This window comes from Patella vulgata, chromosome 6, assembly GCF_932274485.2.
Source record: "Patella vulgata chromosome 6, xgPatVulg1.2, whole genome shotgun sequence".
NCBI classification, from domain to species: domain Eukaryota; kingdom Metazoa; phylum Mollusca; class Gastropoda; family Patellidae; genus Patella; species Patella vulgata.
The window spans coordinates 73,030,570-73,050,443 of record NC_065884.2 but is presented as its reverse complement, the minus strand read 5'-3'; the positions used below and the strand labels follow the sequence as shown (position 1 = coordinate 73,050,443).

The 19,874-nt window shown below is 36.9% G+C and overlaps 1 long non-coding RNA gene across 1 annotated transcript; it reads left to right on the top strand.

Moving 5' to 3' along the window:
- The first annotated feature begins 290 nt into the window (after positions 1-290).
- LOC130013241 (uncharacterized) lies at positions 291-9,192 on the top strand. The gene is made up of 3 exons (XR_008788615.1): positions 291-358; positions 3,991-4,058; positions 8,855-9,192. It is a non-coding gene; the product is annotated as an uncharacterized LOC130013241 (long non-coding RNA).
- Positions 9,193-19,874: the final 10,682 nt, after the last annotated feature.

Here is a 19,874-nt window from a genome sequence, read left to right as displayed (position 1 = left end):
TCATACACAGATCACTGTTTTATGGAATACAATTACTGCTTATTACTGAGTGACGCTTTGACTTGGTTCCTCTAGTCATTATCAAGCAAGCCTAGTCGAAACGTCACTCAGTAATAAGCAGTAATTGTATTCCATAGAATTGTCACCTGTATACTCCTGTTCAATTATCAAATGTTATTGAAACAATTCACTGCTGATCAGTTTGTTCAATTTGAAAGATGTTTTTAGGTCATCAGATACAGGAATGAGTTACTCGGGTTGTAGCGGGTCCATGCTACGTTTTTGACCAACCCAATACTTTTAAAATGGCGGCCATTGTTTCCAGACGGCCATAACAATATTTTGTTAATTTGATAAGGTACTTGTATAGCTCACGATGATGTCATATATGTAACAGGTATTGCCGGAGTAGAGCGATTGTTAACTGTCAAATATATAACCTTCATAATTAAAGATACATTATGGAAGATTAAATAATGGCAGTTCTCACTATAATAAATAATGTAAAGTGAATTTGCTGAATATTTCAGTCAAAATGATCCACTCGGAACCGAGAATTTAGCGATTGAATTTTCGACCTAGCCTTGATCATCATTGCTGAAGTCGGTACGATAAAAAAACATAGTCTTGATTATCCATTTCATGATCAAATCATGAATGAAAGTTGAGCAGCAAATCTGATCCTAATCCAGTAAATATCGCAGGCTAATGATGACATCAAGAGTTGATTATGGTCTGGATAAGTTAATTAATGTCTAATTAATAATTTATTTAACATTTCAGGCCTAAAGAAAGACTTGTAATTAAATTTCTCAAGTGATACAAGTAATGTTAAATAATTTCTTTTTTCCGAATTGATTTTAATTTAGATCTAAACAGTCTTTGAGTGACAGTTTCAGTTACGTTCCTGTATTACCGGAAGAGAGCTTTGCTCAAGCACTGCTCTTTGTGTGATGCTTCAGAGCTTCGCTCTATAAGTATATTATTTAATTTTGGAATATAAATTTGATAAACACTACATGTACCTTTAGCATTCTTGCCAGGTATATTCGACATATTGTAGGTTCGTTCAATTTCAAGGTTGCCGTAGAGGTAGCCATGTTTGATTTGAATGTGTTTGTGTCACAACCTCGTTAACATGTCTGCGTTAACACTAGGGACCGGGTATCATTCATATTTGATGAAAAAAGGAAAGAAACTGAGCTTACCATCTATAGTCTAATACACATATTCAGTTAATAGATTGCCATGCAGAAAGTGTTAAATACCATCAAGATTCATCAAGAACCGCCCAGTTTGTGCTACCGTTTAGTTTGACATCGGTTGTTTAGTTTATGAAACTAAATGGTCATAAACTGGATGACCAATATCAAAACTAAACTAAATGGTCATAAACTAGATGACTGATGTCAAAACTAAATGATGTTTCTTAAACTAAACTGTAGCACAAACTGGGTTGTTTTTGATGAATCTTGATGGTATTTAATACTTTCTGCATGGCAATCTATTAACTGAATATGTGTATTAGATTATAGATGGTAAGCTCAGTTTCTTTCCTTTTTTCATCAAATCTGAATGATACCCGGTCCCTAGTGTAAATGGAGAGAACATTGCTATGAGTTTGTGAATTACAGACCAACCTAGAAATGTCTACATGTTGTAAAAACCGCGATGGTTGTTTTAGGAACATGAATTTAGGTGGTTGACTTGAATTCCAATGAACTAATCAATCGTTTATAGTTCACGGAGACGAGATCATCTGGAAAATTTTTTCATAATTTAATTGCCACAAACGCGTTTTCCTGCCATTCCAGCCCCTGAATACGGTAACTTCAATGTGGTCCAATGTAGCCTACATGTACCTTAGGTGGCTGACCAGAATCTAAAACGATCGATCAATCGTCGCAGGGTATGGGAGCCTCACCCCCTGCAGAAAATTAAGCTGCATTTACAAAAATAATCGAAAATGTCGCACAAAGTAGAGCGACTCCAGGCTGTCCATATTCAATTCAGTACAGATTTGTGGTATTCAATTAAAATAAAAGTAAAATTAGTGTTTTATTAGATTTTGGGCACTTTGTTTTGCCAACTAGATGCAATAACAATTTTTGTTTTCACTTTACCTGTCTGCCCGAAAAGTCAGATTGCCCGAAAATTAGGGGGCAGCTGCCCCTCCTGGCTCAGATGCCTATGCCCAAATCCACCCTTATTTCAACTTATAAGACAATATGTATGTATATTCACACATCAAAAATGTGGTATCAAATTATCCAGCATGACCCTGTGAATGTTTTAGGCCATCACTAAGGCAGCAAATAACCACAGGGTTTTAAGATTAAATAAAAGTAAATTTTCAATCTTGCAGTGTCTGTAAGTTGTCCAATTTTAAGTTTGAAAAATAGAAAAAGCACGAAAGTACATGAGGGGACTCTAAACCAAGAAACGTTACAATATACGTCATTGGTTACAATCAACTAAATTAACAATAGAATTGCGTAAAGAAGTATTTCTTTTCATGGCTTCATTGATAAATAAGTGAATGAATATTGTCACGTGAATGTCTATTTTGGGTAAATGTTAGGGCGGAACTAGCTGGTCAGATTTTATTAGCACAAATATTTGAGGCTGTGAACCACCAAAATAATAACAAGAACAGCCAGCTCTTCATATAATGGAATAATTCTTGCATGATGTATCTTTGAGAACGGCTAGCTAGTCATCTAATTCTTCCATAATGTATATTTAAGGACGCCAGCTTTGTCTCTAAATCATCCATAATGTATGTGGGGCCAGTTGCTAAAAACACTTAACTTTAACGGAATGAATGCCTGTTATTAGATACTACCATTACCAATGATAACTATTGTGTATTCAATATAAATATTGTAACATAGTTACTATTATTGTTATACATGTATGTATATTATAGACTCTTAAAAAAAAATAGGGGGATATTGAAATGCGAATACCTATGCAGGTTGTGATATGATAAATAGTCATGAACACTTGACATGCTTTGAGAGTATGTTCACAGATGAAGAACTTATTGCCCCAACAGAACCACTGATCTGTGACATGCAATAGCACCATGCACGGGGGAGGGGTTCATTGTCAAATATGACACTTCAAGGAAGGATTGATGAAAACTGCCGCGTGCTGGTTTATCTATCCATGTTAGCATTCCTATCGGTTCTTGCATAACATTTACTGTTTAGCGTATCTGTGCTTTAGTGTGTTACGTTTAATTTGATCGGGAGACGTGTTCGTCAATGTCAACCGACAACACTGCAAGAATTGGCCGTGGCACTGCAAGAGGAGTGGGTCAGATTGCCCCAAATCGTGATTGGACAGTTAATTAGGAGCATGCCACAACGAATTGCTGAATGTCTGAGGATTGGTGGAGCAATTACTGATTATTAAGACAAAAATCAAAAACGTCGATTTTCACTTTTGACGGGGTATCTCTTTGCGAGTGAAATGAGGCCCGTCAGATAAGCCGTCTATATGAACTGTTTACGTTCATGTGTAGGCAATTGGCTTGTTATTAACATACACTGGTTACCTCTAATAAAAACAACAGTGCATTTCTGCAGTTTTATATTATATTCTACTTTTTTTGAAGAGTATATATTGATTTTTTGGCAACCTCTTATTCTATGTGTTGTTAACAGATAGAAATGAGGTTTAACGTCCTACTTTTCTGTTCCGACTGGGCTAATGAAGACAGACTTACGCTATACAGTGAGCTATGAGAGAAATTTTGCCCAAAGATCTTGGTTCCTTTTGATATTCGCGCATATTGGATCGTAACTTCCTGAATTATGGCCCCTGATTGTATGAAAAAACGTGTTTTTAGCTTGTGGTAAACAATCTGTTTCAGCTATTTTGATGATGGCCAATCTCCACCTCACTCCACTTAAAAAAATATTCCAGCTAAAAATATTCAAAATATGTAATTAATTATTAAGTCTAGTTTTTTTTTATTTTCAGAGAAATGAGAAAAGCTACAATGTCAAAACATTCTGCCGCCAAAAAGAACTATAAATGTGATATTTGCGGTAAATCATTTAAAGACAATTATCATTTAAGTAGACACATTATGATTCATACTGGTGAGAAGCCATATAAATGTGATGTTTGTAAAAAATCATTCAGACTAAAAAGTGATTTGAAATCACACACTAGATTCCATACCGGAGACAAACCCTTTTCTTGTGATGTTTGTAAAAAATCTTTTACCACTAGTAGTCATCTACGTCGACACACCAGAATTCATACTGGTGAAAAACCCTTTTCTTGTGATGTTTGTAGTAAATCATTTAACACTAGTGGTGATCTACATAGACACATCAGAATTCATACTGGTGAAAAACCCTTTTCTTGTGATGTTTGTAGTAAATCATTTGCCCGTCGTAGTAATCTACATGTACACACTAGAGCACATACTGGGGACAACCTCATTTCTTGTGATGTTTGTAGCAAATCATTTACCACTAGTAGTAATCTACAACAACACACCAGAACCCATACCGGTGACAAACCCTTTACTTGTGATGTTTGTAGGAAATCATTTACCACTAATGGTAATCTACGTGCACACACCAGAACCCATACTGCTGATTAAACTCTTTTGTTAGGACATCATTTATCTGTAATTTTTATCTACCAAGCCACATCTGAACCAATAGTGGAGAAAAAAATCCTGTAATTACAAACAAAAGATGTACAAAAAAAAAGTCATCGCAAAGCTGTTAGAATGGCCTGTAAAACTAAACAGATAGAAGACATTTCTCCAAAACACGATTCATGTACCAATGTAGTAATACTGATGGCAAGATTTGTGAAAAACAATACATATGTATAATAATATACTATTCAAAAAAAGTAGGGGATATTTGATTTTTAAGTGTTATTAAAGTCACCTAATGAAACTGACGAAGAAACAAATGACAAAATGAAATGAAGTTCACATTCATCGATTTATTCCAAATGATCGTTAGACTAAGTAAGGCACAGACTGACCATTATAAGGGTAAAATGATACCCGGGGTCAAACAGCAAAGTTACCACAGCATCACAACCAAGTCAGTAACGGGTAAATCCTCCTCTGTTTTCCAAACAAGCATTGATCCGACGTGGCATGCTCCTAATGAGACGTCTAAGGTCATTTTGGTCCAGATTGTCCCATTCCTGTTGCAACGCAGCAGCAAGTTCTTTGACATTGGCAGGACGTTGTTGACGTTGAGTAACCTCTGTCCAAGCATGTCCCAGACATGCTCGATGGGGGAGAGGTCGGGACTCAGTGCTGGCCAAGGTAGTGTGGTGATGTTCTGTTGTTGGAGGTAACCTGTAACGATCCTGGCCCTGTGACATCTTGCGTTGTCATCCTGGAAGATGAAACGGCGACCATGACGTCGTGCGAACGGCACAACATGGACTGCCAAGATGTTGTCCCGGTAGTACTGGCCTGTAACATGCCCTGCAACAACATGTAAAGCCGTTCTTCCAGCAACAGTGATGCCTCCCCACACCATAACAGAACCACCCCCAAATCGATCATGTCTGATGACGTTAACGTCTTGGAAGCGCTCGTTTCGACGACTCCACACCCTCCTACGTCTGTCCAAAAAATCAACAGTGAACCTTGACTCATCTGAAAACATCACATTGCTCCAGCGTCGATTATCCCAGTGTTGACGATCCCTACACCAACGACGTCTTGCCTGAATGTGATGATCTCTCAAACAAGGGATCACGCGAGGACGTCGAGCGCGAAGGTGACCCCTATGCAGTCGATTCCGAATCCTCTGGCCACTCACTCTCACACCAGTGTCTGTTTGAAGACGAGCGCTGATCTGATTTGCTGTGATGACACGATTTCTCAAGGCCAAGGTACGGATAAATCGATCCTGGGCTTGAGTTGTCGCCCTTGGTCGACCTGAGCGTGGTCTGTCCTGTACAGATTGTGTATCACGGTATCTGGACCATGAGAAACATTCATCGTCCGCGCCACAACCGCCTGTGTTGTGCCGATCTGTAGCATGCCAAGGGCACGTAACCTTTCATTTTGGGTAAGCCGACGCATATCAAAATTTGTTTTCTGGTCACTAAAACAATTAAACTGATGTTTCCACCCTGGAATTCAATGCCACAATGACTGTAACATTCAAAGTCAGAGTCGTGCAAATCTTGGGTTGGACCCCCATGATGATCCCAAGCATCACCTGCATTCCATGCGGTAGCTATTGGTGCGTTTGGGCGTCACATGTAACTGGAAATGTTTCTTCTGTTAGGTTCTATAGTGACTTTTTTCGTAGTCATTTGCATATTTTAGTATTATGCCCCCAAAATCAAATATCCCCTACTTTTTTTGAATAGTATATTATGATCTTGACTTATTATTGTTAACAGATTCATAGACAATCAAAGCAGCACGTGACACAACGGCAATCTGTGATATTATGATACATGAATTGAACTATAGGTTAATAAACACAACCATCATATATCATCTTCATGATAAACATACTAATGGTAATGAAATGTGTTTGTTGACCAAATAAGGTAACAATCCCTGTTGGTATGCAAGGTATGAGGCATGTCCATTCCATATTTGGCTAATTTTTGACGTCAGTGGGCATGAGTGACCAATCACATAATTGATTTCAGAAGTCTAGGCATAGAAAATGACAGATCTATGCGACCATTACTTCAAACACCATGTAGAATTATATAGAGGAGATGTAAATTTGTTTGGAGATGTGTCCGTCAATAAACTCATTCTTCAAAATGGTGGGGTTGAGAGAGTAGAGAATGACTCTGTTTTAATCTATGCTTGTAACCTATGTATTCAGTGCTTGACATAAAAATGTAGAAACAAACTATTGTATTGTTATTCCTGTGTGAAACCATGATGAGATATAATAAGCTGTTAATTCACAATGATTAAAGTGGAGTCCTAAGAAAAGAATTACAAATATAACCAGTGACAATACTAGACGATCACAAGCCTAATAAAATGTGTAGCAGAGGAGAGAGTATGTGTTATACGTTGGATGTGGGGAGGTTTTTTTGGCTTATTTCACTTTCCACATCTAACCAGCGACAGGGGGATTGGATGGCCGAATGGTTAGCATGTGCGCATTGTATCATAAGGTCTGTCATTGAATCAACTGGTGTGGTTTCGATTCCCTGGTTGTATGTGACAAGTAGTATAGTCGCCTATCCAACCTCCTGGGTTTTCTACGGGTCTTCTGGTTTCCTCCCACTGCTAAAGACCCCTACGCGCGAGCAAATTATTGAAATAAAATTGAACCATATGTTAAACCCTAGTTTGTGTCAAGTGGAGTTAAACCGTGTGCTATGGGGGAAATTTTGCCCGGGCAGTGGCGCTACGGCCTACTCTTATATCAAATTCCAACTGCCAAGGGATCTTTTACGTGCACGCCAATATGTACACGGGACCTCAGTTTTTCGTCCCATCCCAACGACTAGACAGTAGTAATCTACATGTACACACCAGAACTCATACCGGCAAAAAACCCTTTTCTTGTGATGTTTGTAGTAAATCATTTACCACTAGTAGTCATCTACATCAACACATTAGAACTCATACTTGAGGAAAAACTTTTATTCACCTACATTTTCATGTGGACGTATTATGCTGCTGGCCCTGTCTTTTCCCTCCGGACGTCCCTCCATCCACAATTTGTTTCTGGACACTCTACAGATCACAATTTTTATTCGATTTTAATGAAACTTGAAATATAGGTCTATCTCCCAACGATCTTGGTTCCTTTCAATATTGGCATGTATCGGACCATAACTTCATGGATTATGGCGCCTGATTGTACGAAAAGTTACTTTTTTAGCTTGGGGACACTCTAGAGGTCACAATTTTCTTCTGATTTTGATGATTAAACTTGAAATACATGTTTATAACCCAAAGATCTTGGTTCCTGTCCATATTCGCATATATTGAATCGTAACTTCCTGAATTATGGCTCCTGATTGTACATAAAATCACTTTTTATACACCCACATTGAAATGTGGTCGTATATTGTCATCGCCCCCGTCCGTCCGTACGTTGTTTAAGGCCATGAGACGAAGAAGCTTATTGATTTTCAGTGATTTCCGATAATTACTGCCAGAGTTATGGCCCTTGATCACTTAAAAAAATCTTGTGGACGCTCTAGAGGCCAAAGTTAATATCCGATTGACTTGAATTTAATACACAGTGTTTAAGGTCATGAGGCAAAGAAGCCTATTGATTTTCAGCGATTTCCGATAATTACTGCCAGAGTTATGGCCCTTGAACACTAAAAAAATCTTGTGGACGCTCTTGAGGCCAAAGTTAATATCCGATTGACTTTAAATTTATACACGATTTAGCTGTTGTGGGCGTATGTTTCGTTGCCTGGCAACCTATCTTTTAACTTGTGGTCCCTCTAGAGGTCACAATTATTATCTGATTTAAAAAAAAAACTTTTGAATATATCACCATTACACCCTAATGACGATTGAGTTCAAATTTTGTGAAAATCAGACCAAAACTGCCGGACGAAATTTCTGCCCCTCGTACGCAAATAGTGTAAAATATATGGTATATCAAGGTTGATGAAACTTAAAATATATCTTTATATCCCAAAGATCTCAGTCCCTTTTGATATTCGTGCATTTTAGACTTCTTGGACTATGGCCCCTGATCATGCGAAAAATCATGAGGGTTTTTTTTTTTAGCTTGTTCTATATCCATCTCTTGCAAAGTGTGGGTGTATCTTGCGGCAGCGGCTGGTTTTTTACTTCCATAAACCAGGAACATCTTTATATAAAAATTTTATTATTTATTTACAGATGATTAGAAACGAACAACTTTTGATTTATTTTGGCAGATATTACAATTAAATGAATCTTCAGAAATGAACAAGAACAAATACAATCTAAACAGAAGAAGTTCAAAGGAGCTTAATTGCTATCCTTTGGTAACTTGAAATGACCACAAATTGGTCGGAATGCATATAATAATGTAATATGAATCTATATAAACTGATTGGGTGCATGCGGTTTCGTACTTAGTTCATTTGTTCCTCAAATTGATTTGTTCTTTTTCCTTTATGTTGTTAAAATAAATTGAAATAAGTTGAAATAAAAAACAATTGAAAAAAAAACAAATAAACAAACACTGCTACTTGCCTTTTGTTGTATTTAATCTGGTGTTGATTATTGAACTCATTCTGCTGGGGGATCGGTGATTGTTAACTTTAAAAGGTCATGCAGCAGCACAAACAGACTGAGTGTGGGTGGTGGAAGGGGCAACAGGAAACAGACTGAGGGTGGTGGGATGGGTAAAGGGATACAGACTGAAGGTAGGTGGTGGAAGGGGTAAAGGGATACAGACTGGGGGTGGGTGGTGGAAGGGTAAAGGAAAACAGGCTGAGGGTGGGAGCCTTGGTGTTGAACTCTTATTATACAGAACTGAATCCCAAAGACTTTAAACACACTGTACTCTGTGTGTGTTATGTTTAATGGGGCCTTGAACTGTCATCATACTGTACTCTCTTCTATGTTATTTAGTCGTGTTTATTAACAGGAAGACCCAAGAACTTGTAATATACATGTACATGATTATCCACCAGAAATATTCTACATGACATCAAAACCTTATTAAAATAATGTTTATTTACACCTGTGAAGGATTGTAACCTGGTGGCTTAATTCCTTAGATTCGATAACGAGTTGGCAGTTCTCATTATAATAGTTAAAAACTAGATAACGTAAAGGCAATTTGCTGAAAATTTCATTCAAATTGATCCACTACGAACCCAGAACTAAGCGAATGAAATTTCCGTCTAGCCTTGTTCATCATTACTAAAGTCAGTACGATAAACAGCATAGTCTCGATTTTCCGTTTAATCGTTAAATCGTGAAGGAAAGTTATGCAGTAAATCGGCTCATAATCCACTACAGGTCACAGGCTAGCCATGCCATCTAGAGTTGATTATGGTCTGGATAGGTCAATTAATGTCGAATTAATAATTTAGATAACATTTCGTGCCTAAAGAAAGACCTGCAATAGACAGATTTAGCTCTTGTATAATGTATGTTTAAACATGCCTTCAGTTTGATTTGATGATATATTTGGATTAAAAATATATTCAAACTAATTAATCTATCAAAAGTTTGCTTCACATCACAAAATATTAACTTTTTTCTTTCGACAAATTAAATTCTGAAACATTTTTTTTTAGTATTAGAAAAATGAATAAAGGTGTTTGAAGTATATCTTGATAAAAAATATTCCATATTTAGCGTAAATAGGTACAGAAAATAGTACGCGGAGGCGTAAAATGGGTAAAACGATATAATTTTGCCCGTACCAGTTCATATTACTACGTTCGATGTAAACAACGCACGTGTGACCATCAATTTGACGTTTTTTTCTGTTTGTTTACTCTGGAATTATTTCAGAAGTACATTTTTTACCGTCTTATCTGATTGACCGGCCCGTGTTTGTTCTACAGACCTAATGCGACATCCGTCTTTTATCTCTGTCCAAGATGACTGACCTTTAAAAGGTCAGACCGCTGTAGTTCTAAGGGTGACGTCACATCACAATGTTTACCAACAAAGCAAGATGGCATCAATAACGCCAAAAAAGATTACTTCTGTGGCTTGTTTTTGTTGTTTTAAAACAAACACGAGCAGGTCAATCAGATTAGACGGTAAAAAATATTTGCTTGGCCGCGACAGTCACTGATAAGGATGACATTGATGCGGCTTAATGAGCTAGAAATATTAACTTTTTTCCTGCGACAAATTAAATTCTAAAACATTTTTTGTATATATTGGAAAAATAAATAAAGGCGTTTGACGTATTTGTAGGTAAAAATTATTTCCGATTTAGTGTAAATGGGTATTAAATTGACTAAAATGCAGCATTCTCTCCGAAGCAGTTATGTCTTATGTAAACAATGCACGCGCCATTCAGCCAATGATTCACACCGCGTGCTGTGACAGCACGTGTTAAGGCAGTCATCTATGACAGAGATATTATACGAGACTCGTAATTCTCTGTGAAACAGAATGATGTCCAGCTTGTATTTGACATTAGTCACTGACAATCTACTGTAAATATCGAAGGGTATAGAATCTACTGTAAATATCGAAGGGTAGGCAATTCTTAGGTTAACTAAGCTCTGCCAAATTCTTTTTCTGTCATTTAGTCCACAGAGAGAAATGAGGTTTGACCATTTCAATCATATGGTATCGTTTTATTACAATGTTGATTTTTTTGCATAATGGTGATTAGAAATTGGAGTAGGCCTAAAACGGAGTGAACAGAATAATCGCACGGATTTAATCCATATAACTACATTACCTGGAATCAAATTAAAACCCATAACAGCCCTTATGGTAAACAGTGATTGTTTTTTTTTATAGACCAAACGCAGTCAGTACAGGGTCAGCAATAATTTTGTAAATTTTAGCTGGTTTAATTTGATTATTTATTTTATATGCCATCAGATATGGAAATGAGTTACTCGGGTTGGCAACGGTCCACGCCATATTTTTTACTTTAAAATGGCGACAATTACTTCTGACAATGTAGCAGGAGTTTTGACGGACAGACAGACTATCCGGCAGTCCAGGTCGTGGGTAAAGTTGTATAGACTAGTTGACTCCAATTAACAATACAACAGTTTATTTCAGGACAAAATACACTTCATACACATAACAAAAACACCTAAGACAGGTGCTTTTTTTCCAGGAAAATAAAGATGATTTATAAAGTTATACACTTTATAGTCAACACAATACGAAACACTTGAAATAAATGATTAATTTGTGCTGTAATTAAGAAGAGCTGTTTAAAGATGGGTAGAAAATAGAAGAGTGAAGTTAGTAACCAAAATCAACAAAGCAGGTTTCCAAGGGAATGAAATCTACTCACTACCTTATAACAATAGCATTTTTAAACTTTAAACTAAAGTAAATATCACCACTGGAAAGAAAAGGCTAGCTGGATACTCAAGACAATAGAGACTGACTGAAATAGTTAAAGTGGCTATAACACCCTACTAAAATATTTAAAGGGGCTAAAACACCCTACTACAGCAAACAAGATTATTTCCTACTTTAAGTATAGGTACCTGCATAGAATTTCATTATGTATCACCATGATGTATTATGTAATGTTAGAATAATATGTAAGAGGCATTGCCTGAGTAGATCAAAACTGATGCGATTGTTGATAAATATAAAACCTTGTTATTAAAGTTACAATTTCATATTTTCTAAGAAAGTCAAAACATAATTATTTCTGTCTTTTGCTCAATAGGTTGTCAACTCACTATTATACGATCATAGGTGTCATTCTCACACTTAAAACTCATTTACACCGGAAATAATAACACAATTACCTCCCTTGTTTTCTATTCTCCACCATGGAGTAGCTATTTTCAAACGTTTGAATTTGAAGAGGAAAATGATATTTTTGCCAATTTCTCAACTGGCAATAGTGACTTATAGGATTAATAGGATTATTCTTTAACAAGGTAGGACTGTTTATAGATTATTTTAATAAATTTTAAAAATATAACTTAAAAATATGAAATTGCAACTTTAAGTTTCTCAACTGATACAGATAATGTTAAAAATTTAGTTTTTCCGAATTGATTTTAATTTAGATCTAAATTGTATGATTAATTTTGTTTTAAAAGAAATGGAACAAAAAAAGTGTGAGGATCATTTTCTTGATGTCAAAAATATGCGACGTCATTGATTAAAGCGTCCTAGAAATATTTCTATGAGACATGTAATCTCGTTTTGGTAAGGTGTCTGTGGGTGACAATTTTAGTAATCCTCCTGTGTTACTGGAAAAGAGCTTTGCTCAAGCACTGCCCTTTGCATGATGCTTTAGAACTTCGCTCTATATTCATAAAAACAGTCTAGACTGAGAATAAAATAATGGTTAATCAACCAATTTATACAGTCATTCATTCAATATTAAGTTGTAGATATACTCCATAAATTGATATCTATGTTTGTAGTAAATCATTTACCACTTGTAGTCATCTACGGCAACATACCAAAAGTCACACTGGAGAAATACCTTTTGCTTGTGATGTTTGTAAAAAATCATTTACCACTAATAGTCATCTACGTGAACATAAAAGATGTTTATAGAAAAACTGTTACCACTGGCTGTCTTGTATCAAAAAGCAAAGACATATAAATATAAATGTTTATTGAATTAAATCAATAAATATGATTGAGACATAAGTTGTTTGTCTGTGGTAAATAACCAGATGGTACTGTTACATACATGTAATAGAGATAAGGCACAGGTTACGATTTTATTATGTTATTATGAGGGGGGGGGATGTCCGAATGGTTAGCACGTGGTCGCTGTATCATCAGGCCTGTCATTGAGTCAACTGCCGGGGTTACGAATCCCTGGTTGTACGTGACAAGGAGTAGGGTCGCCTCTCCAACCTCATTGGTTTCCTCCCACTGCTAAAGACCCATACGCGCAAGCAAATTATTGAAATAAAATTAAACCATATATTAGTCCCAAAATGACCTAGTTTGTGCCGACGTTAAACCCCATTTCTCTCTCTCGTACCATGTATACTCTTCAAAAAAAAGTAGGGGATATTCAAAAACAATACAAAACTGTGGAAATGCACTGCTGTTTTTATTAGAGAGAGAGAGAGAAATGGGGTTTAACGTCCACTCGACACAAACTAGGTCATTTCGGGACTAACATGGTTTTAATTTTATTTCTATAATTCACTTGCGCATTGGGGTCTTTAGCAGTGGGAGGAAACTGGAGGACCCGGAGAAAACCCACAAGGTTGGACAGGCGACCCTACTCCTTGTCACGTACAACCAGGGATTCGAAACCATGCCAGTCGACTCAATGACAGATATTATGATACAGTGCGTGCTAACCATTCAGTCATCCAACCCCGTTTTTATTAGAGGTAACCAGTGTATGTTAATAACAGGCCAATTGCCTACACATTAACATAAATAGTTCATATGGGCGGCTTATCTGACGACCCCATTTCACTCGCAAAGAGATACACTGTCAAAAATGAAAATGGACATTTTTGATTTTTGTCTTAATAATGAGTAATTGCTCCACCATTCAGCAATTCGTTGTGGCATGCTCCTAATCAACTGTCCAATCACGATTTCAGGCAATCTGTCCCACTCCTCTTGCAGTGCTACAACCAATTCTTACAGTGTTGTTGGTTAACGTTTACGCGACACAGGTAACATCTACAAAGGACTGCTTGATATCTTGGTCTGGCTTGGTAGCTAGACAACTGTATAATGCATATTATTCTGAAAATAAATTATTTTCCTTATAATAAAGCTATTATACCCTATGTGTATCCTGTTGTCCTGATAGTTAACCTATTATACCCTATGTGTATCTTGTTGTCCTGATAATAAACCTATTAAATGGTCTTGTTTGTCATGTGATTTGCTAGCGAAGGGAGTCTATTCCAGCTTGTATATATTGTTAGTCACTGTCCATTTACGATAAATATCAAAGCCTATAAATATATTTATGAATTAACCTTTGCCAACTTCATTTTCTTTCATTTAGTCCACATTTGTTTGAATTTGTTTATGTTGTTAGTCACTGTATATTTACCATATACATTGAAGCCTATAAGTAAATTCCTGGATTAACCTCTGCCAAATTCTTTTTCTGTTGTTTAGTCTGGATAGGAATGGGGTTTCTTGTCCATTTAATGCTAACCAGATCATTTCTGGATAATGATATTGTTTCGTTTTATTACAATGATTTCATTTTTTTTTTTTTTTTTTGAACAAGGGTCATAAATAATTGGAGCAACCTAGACCTAGAGTATGCAGAGAAAACGCACAAGATTACTGCTTATAACATACATGCCTGGAATCGAATCGAACCCACAACAGCCCTTGTGTTCCACAAACCACTTGGTAACCTAAACCCCACCAGTCCATGTATTTGATTTCTTTTTTACGCAATCTGTTACCGAAATGAGTTACTCGGGCGGTTGAAGATGGCCCTTGCCTTATTTTTGAACTAGTCAGTTCTTCTAAAAAGGTGGCAATTGTTTCGCACAGACAAGACGTATTTTATTAATTTGTTATCAGGTACCTATAGAACTTCATTATAGATCAAGATGATTTATTATTTAGATTAAACGCATGTCATATTTGCACTAGGCCTACTTTCCGTCGTCTGCTGTCACTTGTTACATATCACCACGCCTCTTTAGTCCGGATTAACCTGCCGGAACTATTTCACCACACACGACAATCTGTTTCACAAAGAATTACGAGTCTAGTAATATCTCTGTCAAAGATGACTGCCTGAACACGTGCCGTCACAGCACGCGCGTCAATCATTGACTGAATGGCGCGTGCATTATGTACATAAGACGTTACTGCTTCGGGCGGAATGCTGCCTTTTAGTCATTTTAATACCCATTTACACTAAATAGGAAATAATTTTTACCTACAAATACGTCAAACGCCTTTATTTATTTTTCCAATACATAAAAAAAAATGTTTTAGAATTTAATTTGTCGCAGGAAAAAAGTTAATATTTCTGGCTCATTAAGACGCGTCGATGTCATCCTTTTCAGTGGGGGATCGCTTGGCTAAGTTCATCCAGATTTTCCGGCGTGGTTCTCCCTTGTCAGTGATGCAGGATGGAGGGGCTGACAAGGAAAGCTGTCTAGTCGTTCGGATGTGACGAAAAACTGAGGTCCCGTGTACACATTGGCGTGCACGTAAAAGATCCCTTGGCAGTTGGAATTCGATATAAGAGTAGGCCGTAGTGCCGCTGTCCGGGCAAAATTTCCCTCATAGCACACTGTATGGCGTATGAACTTTCTCGGCCAATGCAGGGATCGAACACCCGAGACCTCCAGGCTAGCGTCTTACCCGCAAGTTTTTGTAACCTAGAGGGTTAAAAACGGGGAGAACTTTATACAATTAAATCTATCTTCAATTCTTCAATTGAACAAGAAAAAATAGTACTATCTGTACAAAAGGAGTTTAATTAGTTTGTTATGAATGAAAAATAAAGTAAACCTTGCATAAGTCGGATTCGTATAAATCGGATCTTCGCTCAACCCTTTGGACCCTTTGGTCCTGCATGTTTTTCTTATTAAATTTCTATGCGTAAGTTGGATTTCCTAAGTCGGATCTTTGCTCAACTCGATCAAAATGTTCCGTCCATTTTTGTTATATTTCCAGCCTTTTTCTTCCTTCGCCTAAGTCGGATTGGCAGTATGTTCACAACATGCTGTTAAAAATACGCCCCCCCCCCCCCCAAAAAAAAACGGCCTGCCTGACACCATTGAAATCCAAATACAGGGCAGCTCACAAATTTGCGCAACTCAGCCATATTAGACAAAACGAAATTGGAATTTTTGAAAAAAAATTCGATTGTAATTGGGCTAGGCAAAGCAATGATTGTCTGAAGTTTCTCACCTTTTCAACGATTCTAGTTTTTCTCCACCCCAGCCTAAATTTCGTGGGGGGTTGGATGGCTTAGTGGTTAGCACGTGCGCGCTGTATCATTAAGTCTGTCATTGAGTCAACTGGCGTGGTTTCGAATCCCCGGTTGTACGTGACAAGGAGTAGGGTCGCCCGTCCAACCTCGTGGGTTTTCTCCGGGTCCTCCGGTTTCCTCCCACTGCTAAAGACCCCTACGCGCAAGCGAATTATGGAAATAAAATTGAACCATATGTTAGTCCCGAAATGACCTAGTTTGTGTCGAGTGGACGTTAAACCCCATTTCTCTCTCTCTCTCTCCATAAATTTCGTTTCGTCTAATATGGCCAAGCCACGTAAATCCGTACACCACCCCACATCTAGACCTCAATGGCATTTGCCAAAGACGTTTAGCAGAAAGGGACAGACTTTTATCAGCTAGTTGTGTTGCACATACTGACTCTAGCGAGGTAAGTGTTGTAGGGGATCAAATATGAAGTAAATAACCACACCAAGGGTTCAGTAAAACAGCAATTTATTACCTTATAATAAAAACCCTGAAATTATACAATTACAGTATAAATAACATAATCCAACATATAAAATCAATTCATTCATATTCATTAAAATAATATATTACATATTAACACTAAAATCTCTATTCTAACTACTACTTTTATATATACTTAGTCTATATAAATACTTTAAAGGGAAACTACCTCCTGTTAACCCGTATGAAATATACAGGCATAATCTAAATAATCTTACTAATAATAATAATGTTCTTACCCATGAAGGGGTTTTTAATAAAGTAACCAGAGTCTGGAAACAAGGTGAAGTACCTTATAGCTCTGTCTGTAATAAAATATGGGGTATTTGATATTAATTATATTATTAAAGCGAAATGCTTTAAATAGCGTTACTATTATTACTATTATAAACTGTATGCCTTGTATTTGCAGAATGTAATTAACAAAAACCAACATGTCCGCCAACTTTAACAAAGACAAATAAAATATATATAAACTTATAAAACTGATAAAACAAATAGCCACACATACCTTTAAACTGTAAACAATAAATCTGTAGATAATAATTCTTCCAATACCAAATACACACAATTGATACGAATAAATGAAACTATTATTATAACTATTGAAACTTTAAATATAAAATCACTACCAAGGTTGAATGAAATATTCAACCTCACACTACAAGATTCTATAAGTAAGTGACCAAGGAGATAGGAAATACAAATCCAAGAAACCTTTGGGTCAAAGGTGAAAATTGAATCCCAGTGACCAGATGATGAACTCGAACTCACTGGTTAGAAGAGTGTACAGAACAGGATAGTTTAAAGATGCATTGATGTGTGACATATTACTTAAAATTACATTAGTATTGTGATCATATTAAAATACCCATAAACTAAATAAAATCACTCTACCACATAAGCAAGGTCTTATTTTCTCACGAAAATATTCCTTTACATTGTTTAGGCGTTCACAGAGACTGACACACCACCGTTTAGCAGTAAAAAGTTGCCTAGTAAAATTGACTGGGAACCGATTTTATTTCGACAAGGATTCAATAGGACTGTTCCTGAACGTACAGGGCGATAATGAGATCTACGTTCAGAGCTGAACTAGATCTTCGGCTAACTCAGATCTTTGTTTAACTCGGATAAAATTGGGCAGTCCATTTAGATCAGACTTATGCAATGTTTAATGTACATGTATGTCCTATTTTATCAGCCTCAACTAGTCAGCCATTTGAACAAAGTACAGATGTCATTACACATTGATCCACAGTGAATATTCGCTAGGCCGCTACAATCACTGATAAGGATGACATCGATACGACTTAATGAGCCACAAATATTAACTTTTTTCCTCCGACAAATTAAATCCTAAAACATTTTTTTTATGCATCAGAAAAATAAATAAAGACGTTTGACATATTTGTAGGTAAAAATTATTTCCTATTTAGTGTAAATGAGTATTAAAATGAGTAAAAAGCTCCATTCCGCCCGAACCAGTAAGGTCTTATGTAAACAATGCACGTGCCATTTAGCCAATGATTGACGCGGCATGATGAGACGTCACGTGTTGAAGGTGGTCATCTTTTACAGAGATATTAGAAGACTTTCGTAATACTCTGTGAAACAGATTGATGTTATTATTGTAGACGAGACATTAAACCTAACAGTCTTTTACTCTGTTAAATTCCGGGTGTCTGTCCACCCAGTTAACCCGTCCGTGCACGTTTTGTTTCTGGACAGTCTGCCAATTTATATCTGATTTTGACATGTATCAGACCAAAACTCCATTCCATCCCAGTTTTCCCTGTCAATTAATTTACACCTCCTAAATGAAATGAAATGGGGTTTAACGTCCTACTGTTCTGCTTCAGAACTGGGCTAATGAAGACGAGCATACGCCATACAGTGTGCTATGAGGGAAATTTTGCCCGGACAGCGGCACTACGGCCTTCTCTTATATCGAATTCCAACTGTCAAGAGATCGTTTACGTGCACGCCAATGTGTACACGGTACCTCGGTTTTTCGTCCCATCCGAACGACTAGACAGCTGTCCTTGTCAGGCCCTACGTCCTACATCACTGACAAGGGGGAAACACACCGGGGAATCTAAATGAACTTTCTCGGCCAATGCAGGGATCGAACACCCGACCTCCAGGCTAGCAAGAAATCGTCTTACCCACTTAGCCCCTCACCTCCTAAAGCATTGTAAGTTTTGTAACCTGAAGATGGACGATCTCAAACTTTATCTCAAACAATGTATTTCATGCAAAAAGTATGATTTAACTTTTAGTTTTATGTTGAATAAACATACATACTAGTTGATGAATTTTCGTTAGAGTTTTGATATCAATGTTTCATAAACAAATGTTCCAAAAGGGTAATGTAAAAATCTGAACCGAACTGCCGGACAAAATGGCCGCTCCTTGTACGCAAATAGTGTAAAAGTATGTAATACCAAGATTCTAAACTCTCTAGAAGTCAAATTTTTGTGTCCGATTTTGATGAAACTTAAAATGTATCTTTATATCCCAAATATCTCAATCCATTTCGATATTCACGCATATCAGACCATAACTTCCTGGATTCCTGGATTATAGCCCCTTATTGTACAAAAATCGCTTCTTTGTTTAAATTGTTCTCTATCGTGCCTCATTCGGCAAACCTCGACAAATTCTACGCATCTAATCACGGCTGTATGACGAATTCCGCCATATTGGAACTATTTTAATGGTCCCGGGTGAAAAATGGCTGCGCCCATGGAGATTTCTGTGGAGAGTGTATTATATCAACAAAAGTCAAGTTTGGCATTGGGTTTCGGGAATTAC